We start from the raw sequence: 21,310 nt of genomic DNA on the forward strand, positions 1-21,310 counted from the left end.
AAATGATTTGGATGCGAGCATAAGAGGTACAGTTAGTAAGTTTGCAGATGCCACCAAAATTGGAGGTGTAGTAGATAGCAAAGAAGGTTACCTCAGATTACAACAGGATCTGGACTAGATGGGCCAATGGGCTGAGAGGTGGCAGATGGAGTTTACTTCAGATAAATGCGAGGTACTGCATTTTGGGAAAGCAAATCTTGGCAGGACTTATACACTTAATGGTAAGGTCCTGGGGAGTGTTGCTGAACAAAGAGACCTTGGAGTGCAGGTTCATAGCTCCTTGAAAGTGGATTCGCAGGTAGATAGGATAGTGAAGAAGGCATTTGGTATGCTTTCCTTTATTGGTCAGAGTATTGAGTACAGGATTTGGAAGGTCATGTTGCGGCTGTACAAGACATCAGTTCAGCTGCTGTTGGAATATTGTGTGCAATTCTGGTCTCCTTCCTATCGGAAGGATGTTGTGAAACTTGAGAGGGTTCAGAAAAGATTTACAAGGATGTTGCCAGGGTTGGAGGATTTGAGCTACAGGGAGAGGCTGAACAGACTGGGGCTGTTTTCCCTGGAGCATCGGAGGCTGAGGGGTGACCTTATAGAAGTTTAAAAAATTATGAGGGGCACGTATAGGATAAATAGACAAAGTCTTTTCCCTGCGGTCGGGGAGTCCAGAACTCGAGGGCATAGATTTAGGGTGAGAGGGGAAAGATATAAAAGAGACCTAAGGGGCAATGTTTTCATGCAGAGGGTGGTACGTGTATGGAATGAGCTGCCAGAGGATATGGTGGAGGCTGGTACAATTGCAACATTTAAGAGGCATTTGGATGGGTATATGAATAGGAAGGGTTTTGAGGGATATGGGCTGGGTGCTGGCAGATGGGACTAGATTGGTTTGGGATATCTGATCGGCATGGACGGGTTGGACTGAAGGGTCTGTTTCCAATCTGTACATGTCTATGACTCTATGACTCTATTTGAAGTATGTCAAGGTGAATTTTTCTTCTCTGTTAATTTCTGACCAGTTAAATTAACTCACTCAGATCTTTACAGAAGCCTATTGACAAAAAAGCTGTTTCCAAGTGTCCTTAAGTATTTAGACAACCATTAGAATATTTGATCAAGCAATTATATCTTAGAAGCAATGATATCAATGGATATCTGTTGGTCAGATAAAGTATTGAACAACAAATAGCAAGCTGAATCTTTATATACAAGCTAATCATATTTTTTATGATCACAACCATCTCTCTCTACTTTTCATGAATTGCCAGAGAATTTTAATTAAGTTCTACCTTAAGTGTGAAGAATAAGGATCCTTGAAAAGTTCAAGGGGAGAGTGAAGGTAAGAAGGTATTTTTGCAAAGCTAACTGTAGTGTTGCAAATCATCCAGCAATTTTTGGTAAATTTACACAGAATGCTTTCTTCACATCAAGTTACGGATTGATATGGATATTAAGAATGTGAATCTTTAAGTGAGAGGAAAAGATGGGATTTGTAATCAGTAAAATTGGGGCACCAACTTTCTCAATAGATGGGCATCCAGAAGGAGAAAAGACAATGCAACTGGTGAATGAGGCATCTTGGTCTAAATGGTCTTGTCCAATTCAAAACTCAACTTCAGATGTATTCATTTTCAAATATTTCCCCTCTTTTCCTCTGAGAGAAGTTGGGCATAAAATTGTCTTGTGTATTGGCCAGAACCTTTAGCTTTTATTTACTGAGCAAGGGGGTTTGTTGTCAAAACTCTTGCTCAAATATAGAGAGGAGTTTGTTCTTTGAGTGGGGGGTGTAACTTCAGTAAAATATTACTCCTTGCTTGGTGAATTAAGAATCAGGTGTTGTCGCTTTTACCCCTTAAATGCTATTCTTGTTTGTTCAGTAAGGGGGTGTGATACTTTTCTAACCAATTGGTCAGATTTTGAGCAAAGGAGAGCAGAAACAGGAAGTTGGCTGTGTGATTGGAGGCAAAGAGTGGTGATGTTTGGACTGGGATACAGAGCACACCTCCAAAATTTGTGGATGATATGAAACTTGGAAATATCATCACACAAGGAGGATAATATAGAATTTCAAAAAGACATAGACTACAAGTAGTTTGCAGAATAGCAGACGAGTGGTAGATTAAATTTAATACAAAACATTGTTAATTTATTTATTTTTGTTAGAAGAGCTCGGAGAGAAAATGTAATGCAAAAGGTGCAATTCTAAAGGACCCTTGGTGTATTTGTGCATAAATCACTAAAGGAAACAGCACAGATTGAGAGTGTTTAAAATATCAGATGTCACCCTGGGCTTTATCAGTTGAGTCATAAAGCACAAAAGCAAGCAAACTAATAGATTAGATTCGCTACAGTGTGGAAACAGGCTCTTCAGCCCAACAAGTCCACACAGACCTTCTGACGAGTAATCCACCCAGACTCATTTCCCTACATTTACCCCTGACTAATGCACCTAACACTCTGGGCAATTTAGCATGGCTAATTCACCTAACTACTACATCTTTTAGATAGAACTCTGTTTTGGCCTCTAAAGAACTGCATCTGGGTCTGGGTGTCTTAAAACCACTCATCATTTTTCATGGTAGAAATTATTAGAATAATAATACTGTATGAGTGACTTATACTGATAATAATTTGCAATCAGCCAGCTACTTGTGTCAGGGTAGTTATTTCTTGTGAATTAAAAACCTCACATGTTGCTATTCCTTCAGTTTCACAGAAATAGCATCTGCCATTAACCTCCCAATGAGTTTCATGAAATTGCTGACGTGGTAAACAATTGTCATCAAACGCACCACAGGAAGTTAAGTCAAGTGATTGTTAGTGTAAGAATTGTTTTAACGATGTGATCATTGTGATTGCCAAATCAAGCCTGATAGTGTGAAATTCCATTAGTCCAGAAAGTGAACCATTAGAACGATAGAATCATATACTGTCAAGTTGTCCTTCGTTCCCTCTTACTACATTTCTCTTTCTGCAATCCACTTAGCATTAAATTGGATATAACAGTGGCAACATCCATAAAAGTATAATCTACATGCGTGCACTCATTTTTGGTTCAGATGTGACAAATGGCCAATGAGAAAAATCTCACAAGGATCACAGCTCAGAAAATATTAATCTTGCAATCACTGTGTGCGGGTTGTGATGAGCAATTTTTCTTCTGGCATTATCGAAAGGACCAGACAAGAAAATTGCAAAAGTGGCTTGTTAGCTGAAAATCGTTTCTTATTTTGTGAATGCAAACATGTTTACAAGGACATCATTGTCATCAACAATGATAATGGCATCGAATATTTAATTCTCAGTATACATCGCTTTCAAAATGCTGGAGCTCATTGTCACAAATTAAATCTATGACCCAATGGAAAAAGGAAATAATTACATGGCTGATTCTTTTTCTCTATCAGGTATCTGCAGTCAGCAGCATGGAAATCCATCTGTGAATAGCAGCTGTAGATCAAAGGCACACAATCATTTTGGGAATGGCTGTACTCACAGTGATAGGGGCATTAGAGATTTAATGATGATTGAGCGGAGGTTGACATAGTACTAGAATATACAAGCATTACTCAAATATAGCAATTGCTTACTCTGATACAAATTTCATCAAACAAGCTTAGTCAATTCAAATTGATAATAGTTGAGCAATTTATGTTTAAAGATTAATACAGGCTATCTCTTGCTCGCAGAGAGTGAATCAAATGTAATTTCTAGGTAAAACAAGGCTGGACAGTGATGAACAATCGATCCAAGTAGCACTGCCAAAAATCACTCCCCACTTTAAATTAACACAATAGCCTTAATATTAATAGTCGCTCATGACTCTAAGAGGCCCATAATATGTAATCTGTTTTAAATGGGGATCATATCCCTAACCTGCCATTTCGGCATCTGTTATTGTCTTACACAGTAGTAAGTTTTATGTCATATTAATATTCCTTGTGGAAATGAACTTTAAATCAGGCTGTCTCTCACAATGCAGTCAGAAGTCATATTTAAATTTGACATGAGTTGTTGGGATACATCTTGCAAGACCATAAGACCATAAGACATAGGAGCAGAAATTAGGCCATTCGGCCCATTGAGTCTGCTCCACCATTCAATCATGGCTGATAGGTTTTACAAACTCATTTTCCCACTTTCTCCCCATAACCTTTGATCCCCTTGGCAATTGAGAACTTATTTATCTCTGTTTTAAATATACTCAATGACCTGGCCTCCACAGCTTTCTGTGGCAATGAATTCCATAGACTCACCATTCTCTGGCGAAAGAGGTTTCTCCTTATCTCCATTCTAAAGGGTCTTCCCTTTACTCTAAGGCTGTGTCCTCAGGTCCTCATCTCTCCTACCAATGGAAACATCTATCCAACATCCACTCTGTCCAGGCTGTTCAGTATTTTGTAAGTTTCAATCAGATCCACCCCCCCCCTCCCATCCCTCTAAACTCATTGAGTGTAGACCCAGAGTCCTCAAACATTTCTCATATGTTAAGCCTTTCATTCCTGGGATCATTCTTGTGAACCTCCTCTGGACCCACTCCAGAGCCAATATGTTTTTCCATAGGTATTAGGTCCAGAATTGCTAACAATACTCTAAATGTGGTATGACCAGAGCATAATAAAGCCTCATATGTACATCCTGCTTTTATATTCTAGTCCTATTGAGATAAATGACAACACTGGATTTGCCTTCCTAACTATTGATTCAACCTGCAAGCTTACATTAAGAGAACTCTGGACTAGAACTCCCAAGTCCCTTTGCTCTTCAGATTTCTGAATTTTCTCCCCATTTAGAAAATAGTCCATGCTTTTATTCTTACTACTCAAGTGCATGACCTCACGCTTTACCCCATTGTATTTCATCTGCCACTTTTTAACCCACTCTACTAAGCAATCTAAATCTCTTTGCAGCCTGCAACCTCTGTGACTGATAAATCTGTTAAAAGTGGCACAGTGGTTAGCACTGCTGCCTCACAGCGCCAGAGACCCGGGTTCAATTCCCACCTCAGGCGACTGTGTGGAGTTTGCACATTCTCCCCGCGCCTGCGCAGGTTTCCTCTGGGTGCTCTGGTATCCTCCCACAGTCCAACAATGTGCAGGTTAGGTGAATTGGCCATGCTAAATTGCCCGTAGCATTAGGTGTGGGGGAATGGGTTTGGGTGGGTGGTGGGTTGGTGTGGACTTGTTGGGCCGAAGGGCCTGTTTCCACACTGTAAGTAATCTAATCTAATCTAATCAATACACACCCTGCCCATCCACTTATCTTTGTATCAACTGCAAACTTAGCCAGAATGCCCTCAGTTCCTTTATCCAGACCATTAATGCATAAAGTGAAAGGTTGTGTTCCCAACACTGACCCTTGTGGAACACCCTAGGCACCAGCTGCCATCTTGAGAAGGATCCTTTTATCCCCACTCTCTGCTTTCTGCCAGGCAGTTAAGCTTCTATCCATATTAATACCTAGCCCTTAAACCATGAGCCCTTATCTTACTCAGCAGCCTCCTGTGTGGTACCTTATCGAAGATAGATCACATCCATTGGCTCTCCTTGGTTTAATCTGCTCATTACCTCCTCAAAGACTTTTTACAGATTTATCAGTCATGACCTCCATTGATGAAATCATGCTGTTTTTGCTCTATTTTACCACACACTTCCAAGTATCTGGAAATCTCATCCTCCACAATGGAATCCAATGTCTGAGGTAAGCCTAATCGGCTCATAATTTCTGATCTTTTACCTTGTTCCCTCTTAAACAGGGGGATCACATTTGCAATTTTCCAGTCCTCTGGGACTCTCCCTGACTTCAGTGATACATGAAAGGTCACTATTAAAGCCTCCACAATCTCTTCAACTATCTCTTTCAGAACTGTAGAGTGATGAACACTGTTTCGGTGGTGGAAGGGGTCAATGTTGAAAGTGATGAAGGGTGTGTCAGTAAACTGGTTTGCTTTAAGCTGGATGGTGTTGCTGAAAGTTCACTCATTCAGGCAAGTGGATGGCATTCCATCACACACCTGACTTCTGCATTGGAGGTTCAGGAAGTGCAGAAACTCACTGCAGAAACCCTAGCATTTGACCTGCTGTTGTGGCCACAATATTTGTATTATTTATCTGTTCACTGGATGCGGGCATCATTGGCTAGGCCAGCATTGATCACCCATTCCTAATTGCCTGGAGAAAGGAGGTTAAGAGCACACCATATTGCTGGCGATCTGCATCCAGACCTATGATGACAGATTTACCCACAGGGTGTTACTGAATGAGCTGAGCTTTTACAACAATAGAGAGTGATTGCATAGCGTTATTCAACTAGCTCTGTATTCCAGATTTTTATCGAAACTTTAACATCTGCCACAGTAAAATTTGAACTCATATTCTCCGAACATTGGCCTGGGGTTCTGGATTGCTAGTCCAATGCCATTACCATGATGTCATTGTGCTCCCCCTCATACATGGATCGTACAAATTGGTTTTTGTTCAATGGTAACTCCAAAATTGTTGATAGGACAAGAATTCGGCGATGGTAATGATATTGAATGTCAATGGGATACAGTTTTACTTTCTCATTGAAGTTGACTATTACCGAGCACTTGTATAGCATGAATGTGCTGCCATAGTCTAGCCTAAGCCTAAGTGTTGTCCAGCTCTTGTTGAATGTGGGCATAATGCTTCAACACATGAGGAATTGTGAATGGTGCTGAACATTGTGTAATCATCAGTGAACATTCCATTTCTGACTTTCAGACAGAGGAATAGTCGTTGATGAAGTAGTTAAAGATGTTGGGCCAAAGAAATTATCCTGAGGAATTCCTACAGCACTAACAAAAACAGTTCCAGAAATGAGGAACTTCAGCCACGTGAATAAATTGAAGATGTAGGGGCCTTTCTCCTTGGAGAGAAGAAGATTAAAAGGAAATTTGATTGCAGTTTTCTAAATTATAAGCAGGCTGGATAGAGTGGATAGCGAGCATCTGTTCTTGTTCATAAAAGGAAGACAACTGCAAGGGCATCGGTTTAAAATGATATGCAAAAAAATTTAAAAAGTGGTGTGAGAAAGAAGTTTTTCAGTCAGTGAGTAGTTAAAATACAGAATGAATTGCCTGAAAATGTGATAGAGGCAGGTTCAACTGAGGCATTCAAGAAGGGCATTAGATGATTTTTCAGATAGAAATAGTATGCAAGGTTTTAACGAGTTTTGAGAAGATTTGTAGCTCAGGTTGAGATTTTGGATGTAGGTTTGCTCACTGAGCTGGAAGGTTCATTTCCAGATGTTTCGTTACCCTACTAGGTAACATCTTCAGTGGAGCAGGAGAATCGACGTTTCAGGCATAAGCTCTTCTTCAGGAATCCTGAAGAAGGCCTTATGCCTGAAACGTCGATTCTCCTGCTCCTTGGATGTTGCCTGACCTGCTGCACGTTTCCAGCAACACATTTTTCAGCTCTGATCTCCAGCATCTGCAGTCCTCACTTTCTCCTAACATCTTCAGTGGATCTCATATGAAGCAATGCTGAAAATTCCTGTTTTCTGTTTATATGTTTGGGTTTCTTTTGGTTGGTGATGTCATTTTCTGTGGTGATGTTACTTCCTGTCGTGAAGACACTTCCTGTTCCTTTTCTCAGGGAGTGGTAGTTGGGGTCCAACTCAATGTGTTTGTTGATAGAGTTCTGGTTGGAATGTCATGCTTCTAAGAATTCTTGTGCATGTCTTTGTTTGGCTAGTCCTAGGATGGATGTATTGTCCCAGTCGAAGTGGTGTCCTTCCTCATCCATAGGTGAGGATACGAGTGAGAGAGAGTCATGTCTTTTTGTAGCTAGTTGGTGTTCATGTATCCTGGTGGCTAGTTTTCTGCCTGTTTGTCCAATTTAGTGTTTGTTACAGTCCTCGCACAGTATTTTGTGAACTGACATTAGTTTTGCTTGTTGTCCATATAGGGTCTTTCAAGTTCATTAGCTGCTATTTTAGTGTGTTGGTAGGTTTGTGGACTACCATGATGCCAAGGGGTCTGAGTAGTCTGGCAGTCATTTCTGAGATGACTTTGATTTAGGGGAGAGTGGCTAGGATTTCTGGACATGTTTTGTCTGCTTGTTTGGGTTTGTTGCTAAGAAATCGGCGTACTGTCTTCATTGGGTACCCTTTCTTTTGGAACACACGGTATAGGTGATTGGACAAACAGGCAGAAAACTAGCCACCAGGATACATGAACACCAACTAGCCACAAAAAGACATGACACCACTTCGACTGGGACAACACATCCATCCGAGGACAAACCAAACAAGGACATGCACGAGAATTCCTGGAAGCATGACATTCCAACCGGAACTCTATCAACAAACACACCGAGTTAGACCCCATCTACTACCCCCTGAGAAAAGGAACAGAAAGTGACATCATCACAGGAAATGACATCACCAACCAAAGAAACCCAAACATATAAATAGAAAACAGGAATTTTCAGCATTGCTTCACCTGGGGCCCACTGAAGATGTTACTTAGTAGGGTAATGAAATGTCTGGAAATGAACCTTCCAGCTCAGTGAGCAAACCTACATCCAGTATGCAAGGTTATGGGGAAAAGGAAGCAGATTGACAATAGGTAATGTTATATGTTTGTTGTCAGTGAGTAAATGTATTCTGACAAACCATGAGTAGTTTGCAGGAACCCTTTTTAACTTGGGTGCTTTATGTGTTGAAGTACTTAAAGAGGACAAGTGTCATGAGTGGTCCAACCCTAACTTATTGAACCCTAACTTATTTGTCGGGAAAAACAATATTTATCAGACTCTATGATTGTATTTTATTTAAACTCTATCAAACACTGTCAATCTCTTCACAGAACTCTTCAGTAAACAGTCTCAAATCTACACTAGCTTTCTACATCTGGCATGTGCTTTGAAGGATTTACTACACTCTATCTACCGGTCCAACCACTGTATTTGAACTGTTTGTGTGAATGGTCTAATGAAGCCCATTCAATAAGGCTAGGACAGACTGTTCCTTGGTCTTTGAGAGTTGGTTGATGTTTCAGAATCTGCAGAGATTGATTTGGGCTTCCCCTCTCATCTAGGGCTAGTTTGGTTTTCTGGTCATCTCACCGAGGTGATCTTCTGAGTCTGGTCAGTCTGTTGATGTTCACCACGAGCTACAAGGAGCTGGAGATGCTGTGTAGCTCAGCTGCCAGTCAAAAGTGCTCTTCGGAGATACCATTGAAGGAGGTGCTAAAGCAGAACATGCCAGGGCTCCAGATTGCCCCTTTAATCCCCATGTTTGCACTCTTTTTGAAGATTCTGTGGCCTGTTTCCAGCACTAGCATCAGGCAGGGGCAGGAAGATCAAACAAAGTGACTACTTACATATTTGGAGGTCACACAATATATTTTTGAATTTTCATCCGTCAAGTGCTGTCCCTTGTCATGTGATGCCTCTGGCCTTCTATTGAGCTGGGTGCCACCAAATCTGCATTGAAAAAAAGTGATGTGAGAAAGAATTTTTTGCACAGTGAGTACAGTAGTTAAAGTACAGAAAGTACAGTTAAAGTACAGCCTGAAAATGTGGTAGAGGCAGGTTCCACTGAGGCATTCAAGATGGGCATTAGCATAGCATTCTTCTAACAAAGCAGATTTACTGGAGCTGTAAGCAACAGGTCATTGTAAAGTTATGTGGCGAATAGCTCCTGGCCAGGTGCAGCTCCAGTTTTGTCTAGTTTCAATGGGAAATTGATTGCCCAAGACTTGGTTGCATGAGTAATGTCTCTTCCAGCTCTGCAGATTGTAAATTGCAGAGTGTGGCTCCATCTAAACTTGGCTTCCGAGCTGAATTTTTATTCATGTTCACGTAAAAGTATCAATATTTCTGCAACAGTTCTGGAGGGCCGGTGCAGATATCCTGAGCCAATTAGCCACCTTTTCTACCATAACAGTCATTGTAGATTCAGAATACATTTGGAGTATTGTGCGCACTTCTGGGCCCAGTCTCTCAGGAGGGATGTACTGGCCCTGGAGCATGTTTAGAGGACGTTCACCAGAAGGGTCCTCGGAATGAAAAGCTCAACATATGAGGAATGGTTAAGGACTCTGGGTCTACACTTGATGGAGTTTAGAAGGATGAGGGGGGATCTAGTTGAAACATACAGAATACTGAAAGGTCTGGACAGGGTAGATGTTGGGAAGATGTTTCCATTGGTAGGAGAGATGAGGACCTGAGGGCATAGTCTTAGAGTAAAGGGAAGACCTTTTAAAACAGAGATAAGGAGAAACTTATCCAGAGAGTGGTGAATCTATGGAATTCATAGCCACAGAGGGCTGTGGAGGCCAGGTCGCTGAGTAATTTTAAGACTGAGATAGATAGGCTCTTGATTATCAAAGGGATCAAATGTTATAGGGAGAAAGCAAGAGAACGGTGTTGAGAAACTTATCAGCCATGATTGAACGGAAGAGCAAACTAAATGGGCTGAACAGCCTAATTTCTGCTCCTATGTCTTATTGTTTTATGGTCTTATAACAGTTCTGTGAACCACAACCATGTTCCATTGTGTTATGTCCAAGTCCAACAGCAGAACACTTTCCTCAGGATTCCTATTGATTACAGGTATTCCCAGGCTTCTTGATGCCACAATTGGTCAAATGCCGTCTTGATGTTAAGGCTGTGGCTTCTCTCTTATCTTCTCATATATCCTCTTGACACATCTCTGTTTTAGGCCTGGATTTTTGTTTTATCTTCCCTACTGTTAATTTCTCAACATTTTGATTGGTATCTTATAGGCTCCTCATAAAGTTATCTGAATCATCCTCCAAAAATGATTACAGAATTGAGAAAACCTTTCTTATCATATTCCAATTTTAGGGCACCACTTCATATTTTGAAACTCTGGGTCATCATCATCCACAGGATTAGGACTAGGATTAGGATTAGGATTAGGATTAGGATTAGTAGTCAATTTGTCTACCAATTATAAAGGTGACCTAGGTCATTTTACAATTTGATCAAGCCAAGAGGAAATTAATCTGTGTGATTTAGCCAAAAACAGTATTAAAAATGTGATTTATTGGACAAAACAAATGATATCATTTCTTAAATATCTCTTGTTGATGTACAGTCACTGCAAGGTCTTAAAATCTAAAATGAAAAGTTAGTTTTTTAAATGAAATTAGATAAGTTTAAACCAAAACATTATCCCGATTATTCTGAGTTGTATCCACCTTCTCTCCCTCAATAGTACACTGTTGCTATGCCTTTGTGCAGCAATTTATCATACCGACCTGTCAAGTTGAAGCAAGACATCTTGTCTAAGATCTTTAATCAATAAATAATAAACGCATCATTCCATAAGTAGACCTGGTTAACAATGTACTGTCAAGATATGTTATTGTCTTAGTCTGCTTTGCACAGAATGAGCATTTGTGTAAATATCCCAGAAGTTAACATGTCAGTGCCAATTATTACATACAAATCTCTTGACTGGGACTGCATCACCAGCACTGATTTGGATTTGTCATCATAGCTGTCTGCCAATTTGAGGGTAACCTCTATTCAGAGTTGTCAGTTTCTGTCGCACCTCCAACTGTCACTAAACAAGCAACATGTCCAACAAGGTAGTAGGATCCAGAGGTACAGGATTTGTTTCCTCTTCTTTCCTTCTCTTCTGCCTCACTGCCTCATCATTAAACATTGTGACTCAAAGCGTGATTCAGCTTGATGAACAATCATCAGCATTTTGATTAACTACAAACTCCACCTAGTCACTCATGTCAATGTAGCTCTGCTTCAAGAATAACTTCAAAATACTTGTAAAACATTTTATTTTTGTGTTCTCCTGGAATATTGGACCCCTGACCATTGAGATAAAACAGACAAGTATGTAGTGCATGGGACCATCAGTCAAACTCCCTCACTAAATAGCTTTGTGTTTGGTACCTGGTGAGGGCAATAGCTCTTCAGAAGAATGTAGCAAGATTTATACTTGTTGTGCCATGAGTGATTCAGCTGTGCAAGTGTGGTGAAGAAGAGTGGAAGAGCATTAATCAATAGAGGAACTGAGAGGCACTAGTGTCTGTAGACATGATTCCAGAATTATATGTACTTCCCTAATGACAGAGCTAAGATGTCACCAAACGGCTGCTGGACACTGTTTATAAAAGAGAGTGATCCAACCAGAGGCCAACAGCATTTGAAGAAAAATGATGAGACACTGAATGCAGAGTTTAAGGAGCTAGTAAAGAGATTGAAAGCAGGCGACAAATCTCAGGATTACTCCCAGTATCACATGCTAGTGAGTATAGAAACAGGAAGATTGAGTGAATGTACACATGGATGGGAAAATGTGCTATGATCACAGCTGATGGGACTACTAGATAATTAAGATGACAGAATAAAACCTTCATAGACTTTGCTTTTACTTGAATAGTTAATGTGATGGTTAATGTGGTGGTTAATGTGATGGTTAACATGGTGGTTAAAGTGGTGGTTAATGTGATGCTGAATGTGGTGGTTAGTGTGGTAATTAACGTGTTGGTTTATCTCTGAGACATAGTCAAACAAAACTGAAGATTTTCTTTAACAACAGAACAGAGGTTTATGACACAAAAGAAAAAGTTTTTAAAAATCTGTCTAAATACATACAATAAACACAAAATGATCTCAAAGCATACAACAAAATAAGGTTTCGGTCTGCATCCTGACACTATTCATTACAAGACCAAAGTCCAGAGATTTGGAGATGCCGGTGTTGGACTGGGGTGTGCAAAGTTCAAAATCACACAACACCAGGTTATAGTCCAACAGGTTTAATTGGAAGCACTAGCTTTCAGGGTGCTGTTCCTTCATCAGGTGGTTGTGAAGGATCGGCGCTCTGAAAGCTAGTGCTTCCAATTAAACCTGTTGAACTATAACCTGGTGTTGTGTGATTTTGAACTAAGTCCAGAGAAATTACACCCCTCACTCAATACTTTTAGAATTCACCCTTCCCACCTGGCACCCTATTCTCACACTTATATTAAATTATCACCACTTCACAGGAGTTGTCAAAGCTGTCTATCTGTGCTGATGACCTTTAAAACTCAGAATACACTAACTGATGCGATGGAAAAGGTGACAAGATTTGACTTTTCCTGACCATCCAGTATAACAAGAAAACAGAAAATGCTGGAATAGCTTAGCAAGTCTGGCAGCATCTGTGGACAGAAATCAGAGTTAATGTTTCAGGTTGAGTGACCCTTCCTCAGAATTCTATCCAGTATGACAAGAACGCATTAACATTTAAGGTAAGCTCCACAATTCTGCAAGAATCTCCAGAAGTATCAGAGGTAATGTCTTGAAATTTACAAAATTCTTAAAGGTTTAGATCAGGTGAGATGCAGGAAGAATATTTCTCTGGTCTAGAGTTTCTCGAACCAGGAGATACAGACTCAGAACAAGGGGCAACCATTTAGGACTGAGATGAGGAGGAATTTCTTCACTCAGAGGATAATGAATCTTTGAAATTTGCTATGTCAGAGGGCTGTGGAAGCTTAGTCACTGACCATGTTTAAGACAGAGAGCAAGGGATATGGGGATCAAGGTGAAAATAATATTGAGATAGATGATCGATCACGATTTAGAATAGCAGAGTGGAGTCAATTTTCCTACTGCTATTCATATATTCATAACACTTTCTATAATGATATTATTGTAATAATGGGCAATTTATAATGCTAACTGCCTACAAAGCACAGAAGCCAAATTAGTGCATGGGACCATCACCAAACTCCCTCACTAAATAGCTTTGTGTTTGGTACCTGGTGAGGGCAATAGCTCTTCAGAAGAATGGAGGAAGATCCATACTTGTTGTGCCATGAGTGATTCAGCTGTGCAAGTGTGGTGAAGAAGAGTGGAAGAGCATTAATCAATAGTTAGAGGAATTGATAGGCAATAGTGTCTGTAGACATGATTCCAGAATGATATGTACTTCCCTAATGACAGAGCTAAGATGTCACCAAACGGCTGCTGGACACTGTTTATAAAAGAGAGTGATCCAACCAGAGGCCAACAGCATTTGAAGAAAAATGATGAGACACTGAATGCAGAGTTTAAGGAGCTAGTAAAGAGATTGAAAGCAGGCGACAAATCTCAGGATTACTCCCAGTATCACATGCTAGTGAGTATAGAAACAGGAAGATTGAGTGAATGTACACATGGATGGGAAAATGTGCTATGATCACAGCTGATGGGACTACTAGATAATTAAGATGACAGAATAAAACCTTCATAGACTTTGCTTTTACTTGAATAGTTAATGTGATGGTTAATGTGGTGGTTAATGTGATGGTTAACATGGTGGTTAAAGTGGTGGTTAATGTGATGCTGAATGTGGTGGTTAGTGTGGTAATTAACGTGTTGGTTAATCTCTGAGACATAGTCAAACAAAACTGAAGATTTTCTTTAACAACAGAACAGAGGTTTATGACACAAAAGAAAAAGTTTTTAAAAATCTGTCTAAATACATACAATAAACACAAAATGATCTCAAAGCATACAACAAAATAAGGTTTCGGTCTGCATCCTGACACTATTCATTACAAGACCAAAGTCCAGAGATTTGGAGATGCCGGTGTTGGACTGGGGTGTGCAAAGTTCAAAATCACACAACACCAGGTTATAGTCCAACAGGTTTAATTGGAAGCACTAGCTTTCAGGGTGCTGTTCCTTCATCAGGTGGTTGTGAAGGATCGGCGCTCTGAAAGCTAGTGCTTCCAATTAAACCTGTTGAACTATAACCTGGTGTTGTGTGATTTTGAACTAAGTCCAGAGAAATTACACCCCTCACTCAATACTTTTAGAATTCACCCTTCCCACCTGGCACCCTATTCTCACACTTATATTAAATTATCACCACTTCACAGGAGTTGTCAAAGCTGTCTATCTGTGCTGATGACCTTTAAAACTCAGAATACACTAACTGATGCGATGGAAAAGGTGACAAGATTTGACTTTTCCTGACCATCCAGTATAACAAGAAAACAGAAAATGCTGGAATAGCTTAGCAAGTCTGGCAGCATCTGTGGACAGAAATCAGAGTTAATGTTTCAGGTTGAGTGACCCTTCCTCAGAATTCTATCCAGTATGACAAGAACGCATTAACATTTAAGGTAAGCTCCACAATTCTGCAAGAATCTCCAGAAGTATCAGAGGTAATGTCTTGAAATTTACAAAATTCTTAAAGGTTTAGATCAGGTGATATGCAGGAAGAATATTTCTCTGGTCTAGAGTTTCTCGAACCAGGAGATACAGACTCAGAACAAGGGGCAACCATTTAGGACTGAGATGAGGAGGAATTTCTTCACTCAGAGGATAATGAATCTTTGAAATTTGCTATGTCAGAGGGCTGTGGAAGCTTAGTCACTGACCATGTTTAAGACAGAGAGCAAGGGATATGGGGATCAAGTTGAAAATAATATTGAGATAGATGATCGATCACAATTTAGAATAGCAGAGTGGAGTCAATTTTCCTACTGCTATTCATATATTCATAACACTTTCTATAATGATATTATTGTAATAATGGGCAATTTATAATGCTAACTGCCTACAAAGCACAGAAGCCAAATTAAATAAAAAGCAGTTCAAAAAGTGCAAGTCAGAATATCAAGTTATATCTATGATTTGTGACATCAAATATTCAAAGAAGAGGAAGGAGAATCTGCATGCACCTAATCTTCTTTCAAGTTGCTTTTGAATGACGTCTGATTCTATTGAAAGAAAAGCATAATTATTTCCAGTAAAATAGCTTTCCTGTTCCTTTAATGATGAACAAGGGCGGCATGGTGGTTAGCACGACTGCCTCACAGCACCAGAGACCCATGTTCAATTCCTGCCTCAGACAACTGTCTGCGTGGAGTTTGCACATTCTCCTTGTGTCTGTGTGGGTTTCCTCCCACAGTCCAAAAATGTGCAGGTTAGGTGAATGGCCATGCTAAATTGTCCATAGTGTTAGGTGAAGGGGTAAATGTAGGGGAATGGGTCTGGGTGGGTTGCTCTCCCTTTTCATTATAGATCATGAGTGCAAGACAGTGATGCTAGGGTCAGGTGGAAGCAATAGAATGGCTACCCTTTTTAAAAGAGTTTGCTTATAAAGTCAGTGAGTGTTTAACTGTTTAAATGCTGTGACTATATAAGGCTCATTAAGACAGGCTTTTAGTAAGTATTCAAAGAAAGAAAGTGGCATTCATTGTATTTTAAGTCAGATCTAATTGGAAATGATAAAAGAAAAATTCTCCAACTCTCTTATATACAGGTAGTCAAGAATTCACAAGTGTACACAAAAGTTATAAAATATGAGGATAACGTAAGTCATTTAAAAAACCAAAAAAAAAGTCAGTTTTACACAGATTTGGCAAATCAGTGTCTAGGATGGTTTCAGACTAATCCCAATAGTCTTTCTGAATTATTAATCTGGACCATTTTGGGGACAGAGTTAGTGATGGGCAAGCAAGAGCAAGAACACTGATTCAATGTTGAGTTTTTTTTTCCATGGCCCCACTGAAAGTGCATGTGATGTTATGGACCAGATCAAACTCCCTTTAAAATATATTAAGATGATAGCCTAGACTCTAACTGTTTCTTTTTTAACAGCAAGTGCCAGGCATTACATTCCAGATGCTATTTGAATGGTAAAACCACCAGATTTGAAGCAAAAAACACTTTATTCATACATTATAGTTAAAAAAAGGAATTGGAACAACTTAATGCTATCGGAAAACTTAACAGGATAATGGATTATTTAACTACTATACCATAACTGTTCCAATATAGTAACATCCCATAAACCATTGATAAAGGCAAATTCAGTAAATTAGATTGTTTCACATGCAGATCCACCAGCAGAAAGAGACTCCCCAGCTTTTAGCTGTAACCGAGAGAGGAAAAATAGCTTCCACATCCAACTCCAAGACCCTAGCAGCTGCTACTGAAAGCTAAAACTAAAGAACCTGGTTCTGTGGGGGTTTGACACCACCCATTCAGGCTCCTTCTATTGTTCCAATTTTAGAAACAAAAACCCAAGGCCTCCCAAGCTATTTACTTTAAGGGGCTTTCAATAGATAGCTTGGTACCTCTGTCATAAAACCTCTCTTCAAACAAAAAAGCCAGGTTTAAATATACCCCTTAAAATCATAGTATCATCACAGTAGTTGAATGGGTGTAGTAGTTACTTCAGTGAAAATTCTTACTGAAAATTCAAGTATGGCCTTCACCCCAGTCTTACAACCTTTATTTTACAACTTCCCACAGAACCAGGTTTTTTAGTTTTAGTTTTCAGTAGCTGCTGTTGGGGTCTTGAAGTTGAATGTGGAATCTATTTTTCCTCTCTCGGTGACAGCTAAAAGCCAGCGAGACTGCTGGTGGACTTGCATGTGAAACAATCAAATCTTACAACCTCACTTCATTTGCAATTCAAAGAGCAAAACAGACTGCTGCATACCTCTCTCTTAAATGTTCAAAACAATGAAACCTTGAGCAATACCACAGAAAAATTGCTAGAGTATCAGGAAAATGTATTTACCCCATGTGAGAGAGAAAGTTTCTTTAAAATCTATGGAATCAATTTTTCTCCAGCAGCATAATTTCTGGCAGGATACAGATTGGGACAGTGATGAAGGAAAAGCAAATAAGTAGTTATTTTGGATAGTACGTTACAAGCAAATTCTACATTCTCCACAATTTCAAAGGTACTTCAGTTCATTGCCTGCAGAGAGTTATGAAAACTGAAGCAACTTGTCAAACAGTTGTGTTGTAACTGAGCTGCATGAATTAGAATTACATGTTTGGTTGCTTTTTCTTAACCTGAGATTGAGAAGGGACAACCTGGCTATCATCACAGCACAAGTTCAATTTACACAAGCTTTCAATGCACTGGCATATGACCAGTTCATTGAATCATCTAATGTGACATCAAAAGCCAATTTATTCCCTGCTCTATTACCAAGTTCTTCTGCTTGCTGGCAAACTGTAAGAACAAACAGTTAGATTAGTCCTTCAAATTTAGCAGCAAAAAAGCTTGTACTGACAATGCGCTGACAAGTCACAAAAATAAACCTCTAAATTAATCATATCAATTTGTCTGCAGCAGACCGTACTCAGTAGGTTTCTGGATGAAATGAAAATGTCAGCTGTCGAAACATGTCTAAATACTTGATACTTGGAGTTGTCAAGAAAACAAAAGTCCTCCACAAAACATCAACTTGGAATAATGGGAGATGGAGTTTTTTTTGACAGGTGAGACATAGTTGTACATGCCTAACCAGGCTAACATGTTGCCACCGTGGTGGAGCACTTGCATTTGTGCATTGCATTTTCTTTTCTGATCCTTACCTATCTATGTTCACAAGAAAAATGTATGAAAGAAATCAATAAATATGCAGGAGAGCTTTGTTCATTATAAGCCTTGACACATTTTCGGTCTGAGAAAAAATTGGAAGGATTAGGAAGTATGTCTGTTGAGCAGTATTACAAATGCACCTTCTATAGTCAACAAGTCATGGAATTGAGCTTGAATCCAGAGTTTTGGGCTCAAAGACAAGGGCAATACTGAGTAAGCCATTTAACACATTGAGAAAGTGAAGCCTAGTGAGAGTACAGTGCCATGGGTGAAGAACTATGAGGCCAGCCCAGCAATCTGATTCCAGGAGTCAGGGAAAAGCTTGAAGAGAAATTCAGCAGTGATAGGGAGCTGTGGGTGACAGACTTCAAGACCCACCTCAACATCTGATTGCTGAAGGAGAAATCTAGCATCCTGGAAATGAACAAACTGTAAAATAATTCCATTGGTCACAATGATATTTTGGATTTTCAGTATTTATTGGAATGGGAAAGAAAAGAGCCCTCCGTGTTCACCAGCAAAAACTGTGCAAAGAAACAGGCCACTGTCAATGACACTAAGGTCTGCTCCAGGAGGAGCTAGGCCCAGTCAATATTACAGACAGTCATTAGTATCAAGAGAGAGACCATTTCAGAGCTGCATTGGCAAATCAAGGAAGAGTACACAGCATTATGTACATGTCCAAACCATTAGATCATGCTGATGAGTGAGATGAATGCTTCTTGTAAGATATAGCAGACCTCCTTGGAAGCTGTTGACTCTGTTGATTCACTGATGCTCAAGAACAATTCTGCTATAGAGATGTCATAACTACTGAAAATAATGCTGGTTTAAATTGGATAGAGGTAGATTTATGTGTCTTTTCAGAGGCTGAGATGTAAAGTTATCAAATCATCTCCATTTTAATTTGGATCAAATTCAAACAGCAATCTGATGCCGTGGGTCAAACCTGAGACTTCCCGCCTTTAATTCTTTCCCTTTTTGTGCACTTGAATCCACCACACCCTTGCTACTTAGTTTAAAGCTATATCCACAGCCATATCCATATCCATGTGATTTCTTAGGAATCATATATCAGCATGATTCAGGTGGAGCCAATCCTATCAGAATAGCTCCCTCCTTCCCCAGAACTGGTATCAATAACATATGAATTCAAATCCATCCCTAACACACCAATCTTTCAACCCCATGCTTACCTCTAATCTTGTTGACCCTGTACCAATTAGCTCATGGTTCAGATAATTATCTGGAGATTATAACCCTTTTTGGTTCTACTTCCCAAGTTAACCCCTAACTGCTCATATTCCCTCAGCAGAACCTGTATCATTGGTACCCCTACATGGACCATGACAACTGGATCTCTCCCCTCCTACCCCAAGATTCTCTGCAGCACAGAAGAGCTATCCTAAACCTGGGCACCAGGCAGGAAAAATAGCCCTTGGGACTCTCAATCTTGTCTACAGAGAACAGTGTCTATTCCCCTAAATTTACTATCCCTGATTACAACTACATTTTTTTCTTTTGTCCCCATTCTTGAATGGCTCCATGCTCCATGGTACTATGGTCAGTTTGCTCATCCCCCTGCAGCTTCCACTATACTGCACACAGACGGCAAGAATCTCAAACTCATCAGACAAGGTCTGAGGCTTCAGCGCTACCTCCTGGATCCGTCTACCTACCTCACTTTAGTTGCACCATCCTTCCTTGACCACTGACTGAATTTGAGGTCATTAATCTAAGGGGTGTGACTGCCTCTTGGAACATAGCATACAGGTAACTCTCCCCTTTCCTAACGTGTTGCAGTTTTGAGCTTAGACTCCAGCTCATCATGCAACCAACACTTTTACAGATGTGGTCGCTTGGAACCACAATGGGGTCCACCAGCTCCCATGTCATACATTGCCTGGCCCGGCAAGTTTATTTTAATTGCTTAGTTCTTAATTTGATTTTTAAAAGTTTCATACTGGTGTTTTAGCTTGTAACCTGTAAATATGACCCCTATTGACCTTCTATCTGAAGCAACCTATAATAGATAACCAATTTAATAGCTATTGCCAACCAATTAACTTACAATTTATCTCTGATGTCACTCATTTGTGCTGGGCCCCTGAATCTGGGTTTTAATTTATCCTGTTAAAAAAACCTTACAAACTGATGAAGGGCTTATGCCCGAAATGTCAATTCTCCTGCTCCTCAGATGCTGCCTGACCTGCTGTGCTTTGCCAGCACCACAGTCTCAAGCCTGATCTCCAGCATCTGCAGTCTTCACTTTCTCCTTACGAACTATCAGCCAAAAATGAAGCAGGCAAAAAGCATCTCTTCTGCTGCACCGAATTCCCATGTTGCCTCAAAATTCCCTGAACTATGTATTCACTTATGCTATGTGTCTCAGTCTGGATGTGATCTCTCCTTCCTTACTGTGTGAAGTCACTTTAAAATCACAGCAAGGGGGCAGATCACAGGCTGCACTTCACTTCAATGAAAGGGAGAGCACAGAAACCTTAACCATTATTCTTCTTTATGAAGTGAAAATGCTTTCATAACTTTGAATATCTTTTGCTTGGCAGAGACTGAAGTTAACTTAGTGCACTAGGAATCAGTCACTACTGCAGACACTCTCATCCTTGAACTACAAGATGATGTAGACTCTTAATTCCTCTTAGAGATTGCAAATGGGAGGAAAGAAATGTACCAATGATCAGCCACAAGATGGCATTCTAGAACTTACTACCCTCTTTCAGGACTAAGAGACTGAGGAAGAGCCAACTATTTGTGTTGTTTGCTTAGTGGAGATAGAGATCTTTAACCTTGCCAGACTCTTATTGGGCAGCACTGTTTATGAAGTCTCTGCTGTCTCTCTTCAGGAGAGTTATTCCTTTGAAAGAAGCAAATAGGTAAAGTTGAAGACATATTTCTCTGAACCTGCCAACGATACACAATAAAAGCAAAATACCGCAGATGCTAGAAA

At 39.9% G+C, this 21,310-nt stretch overlaps 2 long non-coding RNA genes across 2 annotated transcripts in view; one reads left to right on the forward strand and one right to left on the reverse strand.

The window, feature by feature from the left end:
- The window catches only part of LOC140457893 (uncharacterized), a 98,369-nt gene that overhangs the window by 48,242 nt on the left and 28,817 nt on the right, over nucleotides 1-21,310 (reverse strand). The window contains exon 2 of the long non-coding RNA XR_011953407.1: nucleotides 9,347-9,449. This is a non-coding gene — a long non-coding RNA (uncharacterized lncRNA). The remainder of the gene's footprint in view (nucleotides 1-9,346; nucleotides 9,450-21,310) is intronic.
- Nucleotides 1-21,310, forward strand: part of LOC140457894 (uncharacterized) — a 109,112-nt gene that overhangs the window by 5,851 nt on the left and 81,951 nt on the right. The window contains exon 2 of the long non-coding RNA XR_011953408.1: nucleotides 1,266-1,336. This is a non-coding gene — a long non-coding RNA (uncharacterized lncRNA). The remainder of the gene's footprint in view (nucleotides 1-1,265; nucleotides 1,337-21,310) is intronic.

The sequence above is a fragment of the Chiloscyllium punctatum genome, chromosome 32 (assembly GCF_047496795.1).
Source record: "Chiloscyllium punctatum isolate Juve2018m chromosome 32, sChiPun1.3, whole genome shotgun sequence".
NCBI lineage: Eukaryota > Metazoa > Chordata > Chondrichthyes > Orectolobiformes > Hemiscylliidae > Chiloscyllium > Chiloscyllium punctatum.